Source organism: Clinocottus analis, unplaced genomic scaffold (assembly GCF_023055335.1).
Source record: "Clinocottus analis isolate CAN_PGR_092001 unplaced genomic scaffold, fCliAna1.0.p SCAF_16, whole genome shotgun sequence".
NCBI classification, from domain to species: domain Eukaryota; kingdom Metazoa; phylum Chordata; class Actinopteri; order Perciformes; family Cottidae; genus Clinocottus; species Clinocottus analis.
The window spans coordinates 16,993,086-17,002,902 of record NW_027175887.1 but is presented as its reverse complement, the minus strand read 5'-3'; positions in this window follow the sequence as shown (position 1 = coordinate 17,002,902).

Genomic DNA, 9,817 nt, shown 5'->3' with positions numbered 1-9,817 from the left:
TGATTGACGTCAGGCGAGCTCGCTTCCTCAGAGGCTGATCCGCCCTCAAACAGTCTCCTTAATTCAGTCGTCAGTCGTCTGGATAATTGTGTGTCTGTTCCTCTTCAGAAGGGAGAATAGTGGAGCTCAGACACCACGATGTTCTAACAGTACAATGGCGAATAAACTCAAAGGAAGGGACAGTTTTTCTCCGCTGACGAGCAGGAGATGATCATGAGGAAGTCAAGACTTTATACGTGGCAAAGTCTAAAGCTGCGTTCACACTAAAAACGTTGCAAATATTTTGGTTTGAATGCAGCTTAACTCTGTTAGCGCTGTGTCGGCTTATTTTAAGTGCGCGATCACCCGAATCAATCAGATTAATATTTATTTAAATGTGCCTGCTTGCAGTAGGATACTAATTAATATATACTGCCACTCCTCTGGTTGTATAGAAGTCTATGCTTCATCTGTTAAAGCTGCATTCTCTCTACTGACCACCAGGGGGCAACTCCTCTGGTTGTATAGAAGCCTATGTAAATGACTCTACTTCCCCTTGAGTAAACATTGTAAACACAAGCTTATGCTCTCAAACATTCATAAATCCACCCGAGAAACAAATGTAATATTTAAATCTGTGAGAAAACTAAATATTTTGTTGGTTTTGTACTTTCACGTCAGCGAATCATTAGCCTTTAAATCTCTTTAAATAGAGCTGTGAATCACTTCGTCCGTGAGATGGTTAAATCCCCTCTCTGGCTTGAAACCATGCACACACACACACACACACACACACACACACACACACACACACACACACACACACACACACACACACACACACACACACACACACACACACAGCTCTTTTTTGCAGCGTTGGATTGATGCCCCCTGACAAGATTTCCCATTGGATATATGGGACCATCTGTGGGGTTCGCCGCAGCTTTGTTCGGTGTCTGAATGTAATCCCAGCAGCAGTCAGTACATCACGAGTTAACACAACAACAACAACAACAACAACAACAACAACAACAACAACAACACACCTTACCTAACTTATCTTCATGCACACTCAGACTTCCTGCATCTTTGTTTGAGCAGAATCTTCTGTGTTTAGAAACATGAGTTAGAAAAGTCTTTCACTGAAGGTCAAGACAAGAACTTTGATTTAACACTAAATAATAATAATAATAATAATAATAATAATAATAATACAATTATATTATTGGGAAATGTTTGTCAAATGAATAAATGAATGAAGTAAGAAAAGAAAACACAACAAAAACAATGAGAATTCATACGTAAAAGGTTAATACGGCCGTTTTTGTAAGTCTCCAGGAAATGTAATGTCCTCTTAAGGGATGAAAAAACATGTGTGTGTGTGTGTGTGTGTGTGTGTGTGTGTGTGTGTGTGTGTGTGTGTGTGTCTCCCTCCAGCTGTTCCTCCATGTGCACTGAGAGCTGTTAAAGTTCTCCACTGATCCTATTAGGACTCAGTTTATACACACACACACTCATTAGAGGGGAAAATGACTCCACTCCCCAGACAAAACACACACACACACACACACACACACACAGAATATGATATTGAAGTACAGTTGCACATACTGAGATTCAGAACATGTGCAACATGTTTCATGGTGAGAAATCCAGCTGTTTTTTAACCCAAATAATGAATATCTACATGTATAATATATGATATATCGTGTTAGAAGTACTGGATGTTTTCCCTTGGATGTATTTAGATTATCAAAGTACTGCATGCTCATAGCAGGAAGCGCATTGTGCGATTTGTACGTTTAGACACACAATAACACTGACTAACTAACAAGCGGCTCAAGAGCTTAAATCAGTGTTTTTGTCACAGGAGTCTGGTGCAGCCGACATGTAAAAGCAGCTTCAGGTGATCATCAGACCGTTCGATGAGATACATTGTATTTTTTTCCAGGACGTTAGTCACCTTCAAACACGATGAAGAGGAAGGTGAAGGTGAAGATGAAGATCAGCCTGACAGACAGGTGAACAGTAAGAGATCTGTGAGGAAGAGATGACAGACAGACAGACAGACAGACAGGATGACAGACAGACAGACAGACAGACAGACAGGATGACAGACAGACAGACAGACAGACAGACAGACAGACAGACAGACAGACAGACAGACAGGATGACAGACAGACAGACAGACAGACAGACAGACAGACAGACAGACAGACAGACAGACAGACAGACAGACAGACAGACAGATAGACAGACAGGATGACAGACAGACAGACAGACAGACAGATAGATAGACAGACAGGATGACAGACAGACAGGCAGGTGGACAGACAGACAGACAGACAGACAGGTGGCGGTTTGGATGGAGGTGAACGGGGCTTCTGGAAATTAACACCTCCAACCGAAAGTGATCAAAATCTGACTCCCTGGAGACGAAACACCCTGAACACACTGTCCTCAGGTGTCTCGTTTCGACCTGTCACAAACACACACACACACACACACACACACACACACACACACACACACACACACACAGGACTGATTTCTGAGAGCTACAAGCAGCTCAGAGCGACCTTGTCTGGAATTGACTGCAGCCTGTGAACTGAGTGTGTTGTGTTTAATCAGAGACAGCGGTTCATCTCTTCTGTGACATCGGCTCTCACGACTCATACTGTATATATATATATATATATATATATATATATATATATATATATATATATATATATATATATATATATATATATATACTGTAAAAAAGGATTTACGGTTTTAGTTCATTCAACTCATTTCTCTCAGTCAGTTCAACTAAAGCTTTGGGTGTACTTTCCCTTTTGTCAGCCCAATCTGAGAATGTATTTCTTAGTTGAATGAACTCAAATTGAAGTTCAGACAATTTAAGTTAATTACCTCGTCTAACTCAACATATTGACAGTAAAGTATATTTACAACCAATAGTGACCAAAAACACACATCAGCTTGTGAAGTGTGTTTTTAAAATAATGCTCAAGGTTCAACTGGATCAAAGTGTTTTTAGGTATAAAATAAACTTCATCACTTGATCCGTTCATTACAGCAGTAGTATTTTACTGCAGTACAATAATAAAACCTTTTACGCTTCAGTCAATACGTCTGATGATCATACTTAGAGTGTGTTGTTTGTGTGGTAATAATCCGACTCCGGTGCAGAAACATAATAAACAAACGCTCAGCCGCGACGGTTTGATTCCCTGGCTGACTTTTATTTTTATTACAGCGACTGAAAACAAAGCGTCTCTGTGTCTCTTTATCGGCTCGGATCAGACGCCCATAACAACTGAACTTGTCAGATTGTTGGACGCTGTAGCGTCTGATCCAGGATCAGGCCTCAGCGCTGCCACCACGTCTTGCATAATGGATCAAAAGTAATTTCCTTCATCTCGACTGTGTGTTTGAACTTATAACTTGTGTTTAATTAAACGCGGGCGTTGCACCAGAGGGGAGCGGATAAATAAGTGTTTACAGGCTGTCGGCCCGTTTCCACGTCGCACAACAAAATACATTTACCTTGTTCACTTGCTGGGACGTATGTCTCATTTCAAAGATACATATCTGTTACTTTACAGATTAATATTTTACAAAGTCATTTAAGAATTAAACATGAATATTTATTTCCATCTTCTTGGCCTCCTCTGGTTGTATAGAAGTCTATGCTTCATGTGTTAAAGCTGCATTCTCTCTCCTGACCACCAGGGGGCGACTCCTCTGGTTGTATAGAAGTCTATGCTTCATGTGTTAAAGCTGCATTCTCTCTCCTGACCACCAGGGGGCGACTCCTCTGGTTGTATAGAAGTCTATACTTCATGTGTTAAAGCTGCATTCTCTCTCCTGACCACCAGGGGGCGACTCCTCTGGTTGTATAGAAGTCTATGCTTCATGTGTTAAAGCTCTGACCCTGAACGCAGCGTCCTGCTTCTCATTTACTTTCAACTCTTCTGAAGTACTCATGATGCACTTCCACTGCTTTTAGTTTTATTTCAGTGCATTTTGAATGCAGCACTTTAAATTATATAAATCCCTCTTTCACTGTTGTTGGTCATCTCGTTGGAACCGATCCCCTCCTCTCACTCAGCGGCCAAATAAATAAAAAATGAAATAAAAAATGAGCCTCAGTTTGCAGTGAAAATAACCTGCGAATCAATTCCACGCTCAGCAGATTCCTCCTGGTCTTGTTTTTCCAATTAAGTGTCTGGATGCAGTGGGAGGGGAGGGGGGGGGTCTGAGAGAGGTAAGTTGTTTATTTTGGCCAGTAAATGACATTTATGCAAATTCCCTGAGGATGGATTGCTGACGGAGGCAAGTGAGGCGTTTCAATGCAGGCGAGTATATAAATGGCCGGATTAGGTGTCGGTGCTGAGTCTTCAGATACACGACAACAGGAGCTGGCCGAAACCACATAGCGCTCCGTAGAGACCGAAATAACCACCATAGTGGGCGAAAATCCTCCCGCGGCCATTTTAAGTTCCAGCATGCCCCACGCAGACAATCATTTGGCATAAAATACATAATTTTTCAATTTTTTCAACAACACAGTTACTTGGCTGAAACTTCTTCCTAACAGGACAAGACTTTGTTTTATTGTGATTTTTGTTGCAGGTTCTGATTCTTTAGGTCCTAATCTTTCCATAAAGGTGTCTTATTGACGCTCCAGGAGGCTTTTTGGGGAATCTGGCTCATATCATGCTGGATGTTCATAGTTACCATCAAAATATCTTTTAAAAGTGATTTTTTTTCAGATATACATTTTTTCCAATGACTTTGCTGAACAAATACATACAATAAACACAAGTATTGGAATTAATTTGGGCAACTCGAACACAGGGAAAAGGAGGTCTGGAGACAAAATTGGTTCCACAGTTTTCAACGGGTTAAAAACCTTTACACACCGAGCGGGTAAGAGGAATAAATAACACACAAGAAGAAAGAAATATTTTTATGTGAATGGAGTCAGTGGATCTGAATTTCATCGTGGTCTTATTATTTTGTCCGTTCGAACGATTTTAGTAGTCTTGGATTACGACCATCGCCATGAAGTTTTTTTTTTTATATTCGCGTCCTCGCGCCACAAAACAACGGATTGAAAAACAGTGTGAAAAAGCCAGAAGAAAGCGTGTGTTTCCTCTCAGAAACAGCTGCTGAACCTGAATGTTTTTAAAGGGAGAATGAGATTAAAAGAGAAACAGAGAGCGCCTCGTTAATCCTCTCTGTGACTGACTTCCTGTAAGCTGCAGAGGAGCTGTGTGTGCACGCATGAATATCAGTCCATCTGTCTGTCTGCGGGCCCCTCGACTCACTACCACTGTATTCAGTGTGTGTGTGTGTGCGTGTGTGTGTGTGTGTGTGTGTGTGTGTGTGTGTAGCGGGGCTCATCCCCACGTTTTCCTGATTTCCCCTCGGTAAAGCAGAGCGTCCGTGTGCTAACCTGCAGCTCATTACACCCTCTGCTGAAGCTCTTCTTCACGCTCGCTCTCATAATCTGACGGCTTTCCGTCCGTCTATCGGCCTCCGCCAGCCGTCCGTATCGCCTCCACCAAAAATGACTTTCTGAAGGCCAAAGGCCGATATCATCATTATCTTAAGCCATTATCGTCCACTGGTTTTATGCCAAAAAATCCCTCCCCACCTCCCTAAATTATTTTTTTTCTTTCTGAGACTTTTTATTCTTGTGTAAGAGGAGAAAGCCCCTGAATATGAAATCCAATCATAATATATTAAAATATGTATCAGATCCATGACTTGGGGGGGGATTGTGCAAGGACGTGGAGCAACAAACAAATGTCGACTAATGATGCAAACGAAATGTGGGAGTGGAAACCAAACAGATGAAGTTGATGGTTTTAATTGGTTCCACTCCAAGTTTTATTAGCTTTAAAAAAAAGGTTGACGGGAGACGCTCGAGCACACAGAAAGGTGACATTATGGGATGTCTAGGTCTAATTCGGGGGCAGCAAACGGGGATGCGCTTCCCTCCGAAAAGTTTATTTTGAAAAGCCTGTAAGCTGAGAGTTTGAATGGCTGCGTGTTGTTGGACTTGAGGGAAAGATGAGCAGTAACTCTTGTGTTTCCTTCCAGGTCGGACATCAACACCACTGGATTTCAAACGAGAGGAAATCAAACCGGTAAAGTCATGAGACTCCAGTAAAACTGCAGAAGTCATACGACGTTACTGCAACCCCATCAACTCCCACCATCCACACTTCCTGTCTCTCAAACTGTCAAAGAAAGGCAATCACGCCAAAAATAATCATAATTTCCAGCTGTGTGCGGCATCGGGGCGAGCTGTTAAGACGGCTTTGACATGTTATAAATTATTAAAGTATACGAGGACCTTTCATGCGGCGTTTCGGTGAATTCAAATTCCATTAGTCTCGTTTTTATTTCCACGGTTGAATCTTATTTGGAAATCGGATCAGTTCACGTCCTCTTTTATTCCACTTTTACATCCTGTCGGATGCTCCATCCATCCAACGTCAGGTTGTTTTCTTTGTATCATCGCTCCATCAATTATTCACGTGTTAAAAATCATCCCAACGTCGTCGCAGGAGGAAAACAAATCGTCAACTTGTGAAATCGTACATTTTAGAATGACGAAGGATTTTAATAAGTAAGCAGCAGAAAAGTAAAAGTACCTTCAATATTTAAAAAAGAAAGTGTTGTAAAAGTAAACAGGTCTCTAAGAAGTTACACAATATCACACTATATGTGAGATAAACACACACACACATATATTTATACATATATATACTACACAGATATATATTATTACGTAGTTTTATATATCACGATGTTTCAACAACTCAACAGACTTTAATGAAACTTGCTTATCCTGACATTTCTCTTACCGGCATTCATTATTTAAACTTACATTGTGTGTGTGTGTGTGTGTGTGTGTGTGTGTGTGTGTGTGTGTGTGTGAGTGTGAGTGTGTGTATGTCTTTCATAAACAGACAACGAATACGACGACGACGCTCAAATTGTAAATTTTCCGTCTCCGCTCGCCGCACAGAGTCGTCCATTACAGCGAAGGCAGAAGTGATTGATGGCTGCAGCAGAGGAGGAAGAAAGAGGAAGAGAAAGAGAGCAGGAAGCAGGACGGAGAGATAGATTGTCCTCCTTCGAGTCTCTCGAGTCTCTCGAGTCAGCAGAGGCCGACGACCTTCACCGCGACCTCAGCGTGGTCGGTCCTCTGCGTCTCCACAGGGTTGCTTTGGGATATAGTTTGATTTGCGCTTTTATTAAAACTTTTAACATGTTATAAACATGGTACTGCTATATGCTAACATCAGTATAGCCTTACAGCAGAACACCAGCTATATGCTACAGCTATATGCTAACATTAGTATAGCCTTATAGCAGAACACCAGCTCTATGCTAACATTAGTTTAGCCTATAGCAGAACACCAGCTATATGCTACAGCTATATGCTAACATTAGTATAGCATTACAGCAGAAAGATGAGCAGTAACTTTGAGGGTTTCCTTCAGTCATCAAGATCCGTGGATTTCAAATAAGATGAAATTAAATAAATAAATTAAAAGAGATTTCTTCAAACCCAACTCCCATCACAGAAAACCAGTAAAGTCATGAAACTTGAGTAAAGGTGCAAAAGTATTAGCATCAATATTTATCATAGTGGGATTGTATTAGTTTATATTGTTGTGGGCGGCTTCATCTTTAATATACAATTCAATCACAATAGTTCTTGAACTGAAAATATTAATTTATCTCACTAAAATACGCCTTTACATTGAAAAAATGCACTTTTTTTCATCATAAATCGATGAGCCTCGTTTCCAAATAATTACACCATTTCCCCTAGTCTTCCTCACAGATTATAGATGTTGTAGTTTTGGGTAGTTTTGGGTGTCGCTCTGTGAGTTCAGGAGGAAGTCTCAGCTCCTTAATCCCTTTGAGCTGCCATTGAAATTCACAGGCTCCATTAACGCCGGGCGGTTTCGTCCAATTGAGGATCCACGCTCCCCGACGGAGACCCCGACAGGAAGTCGTGCCGTCCTTCTTCCCCCCCGAGAACGCCTCTCTCTGTCTGTGGGGGATTAGTCGGCCGTCGAGGTGGAGCTTGTTATTGAAAAAAGCTCACCTGTCTGGCTCACCTCGCTCCGTCTCCGGAGACAGAAACGTCCAATTTCTGTGATATTTTACTTTGTAATGAAAAACCGTCGAAGAGGGAAGTGAAGAGGAGGAGACGCTCCATAAATCTCAACCCCGGAGGGAAACGTGGGTGCAGATGTTTTATTCACGCTCACCTCTCCGCTGCCTCTCCGCGGATTCTGCTCTTTTCTTTCTTTTAATTCGGTTCTGCTTTCAACTAGAAGTTCTGTTCTGTGCAATTATTCTGACTCGTCTCGCTAAATAACCGAGACCCGGACCAGGAACCACTCAGACTTCTCCACGGTAAATGAAGGAAACGCTAAAGAGACTTCAAGCTGCATTCTCTCTCCTGACCACCAGGGGGCGACTCCTCTGGTTGTATAGAAGTCTATGCTTCGTGTGTTAAAGCTGCATTCTCTCTCCTGACCACCAGGGGGCGACTCCTCTGGTTGTATAGAAGTCTATATAAGTGACTCTACTTCTCACCTTAAATATAGTTGTTTTTGTCTTCAATATTAATATAAATATTATCACTTTCTTCAAATAAAAATCCAGTGACATCAACGTGACTCCACATTCGATTAGTCGAACTAATGTGGAGCTTGATTTAATTTACAGATGGGGAAAGTGTGTGTGCGTGTGTGTGTGTGTGTGTGTGTGTGTGTGTGTGTGTGTGTGTGTGTGTGTGTGTGTGTGTGTGTGTGTGTGTACTGTATGAAAGTATATAAGCGTGTGTGAAGACAAAATGGAGGTTGGTGGTCCATCGAACATCTTGGCCCTAATTTGATTAATTTTGACCCCCGTGGCATTTGAAGGTCCAATCTGAACAAGGTGAAACGGGAGGAGGGAAACACACACACACACACACACACACACACACACACACACACACACACACACACATTGAAAACAATCAGTTGCCTGTCGGCGTCTCGAAGGATGACAACCTGCATTGATTTGTTTTTGTGCCACCAAGGTTACTGCAGCCTGCACGTGACATCCTGCCACTCATTGGTTTGTGGACCGACGTCGGCCATCTTGTTTTCTTTTGCGACCAGTAAACAGGAAGTGACCATATTAGGACTGAGGAGGAGCGACGGAGAGAGACGAGAGAAAGGTAATTTAAAGAAAGAGTTTTTGACACAATGTTTTCTGAACTGAAGCCAATCAAATCAAGGAAGAGGCGGGATTAAATACTTTAGCGCTGACTTCCTGTTTTGATGCCGGTAGCTGTGGTCATCGCTCATCAAACCCATTTCACCTTTCATTTTTTATTAAACACAACTAAGTCTTTCACTGTCTTCTCCTGAACCGGAAAAGTTTTTCTTTTTCACGCATCTCCAATCTTCACTCGACGGATTAAACCTCCACTTTGTTTGTTTCTTCTTACGAGACTGACGGCGACGCCCATCAATAAGTGCCCGGCGTGTCAAGAAGTTCATTAACTTCTCCTCCGTGCTTTATTTCCTTCACACTGCGAGTTCCCCTTCGACTCGTCCACATAAAACAGCTCCGTCTCTCTCGATCGATAGCAGCCCGATACCACCGTGGGCCGCCGGGTGAGTTATTCCTCAGAGCGGCAGGCTGACGGAGGAGGAGGAAGAGGAGGAGGAAGGGGGAGGAGGAGGAGGAGGAGCACTGGAGCGTTGACACTGGATTGGATCTGAGACACTGGCTCAAA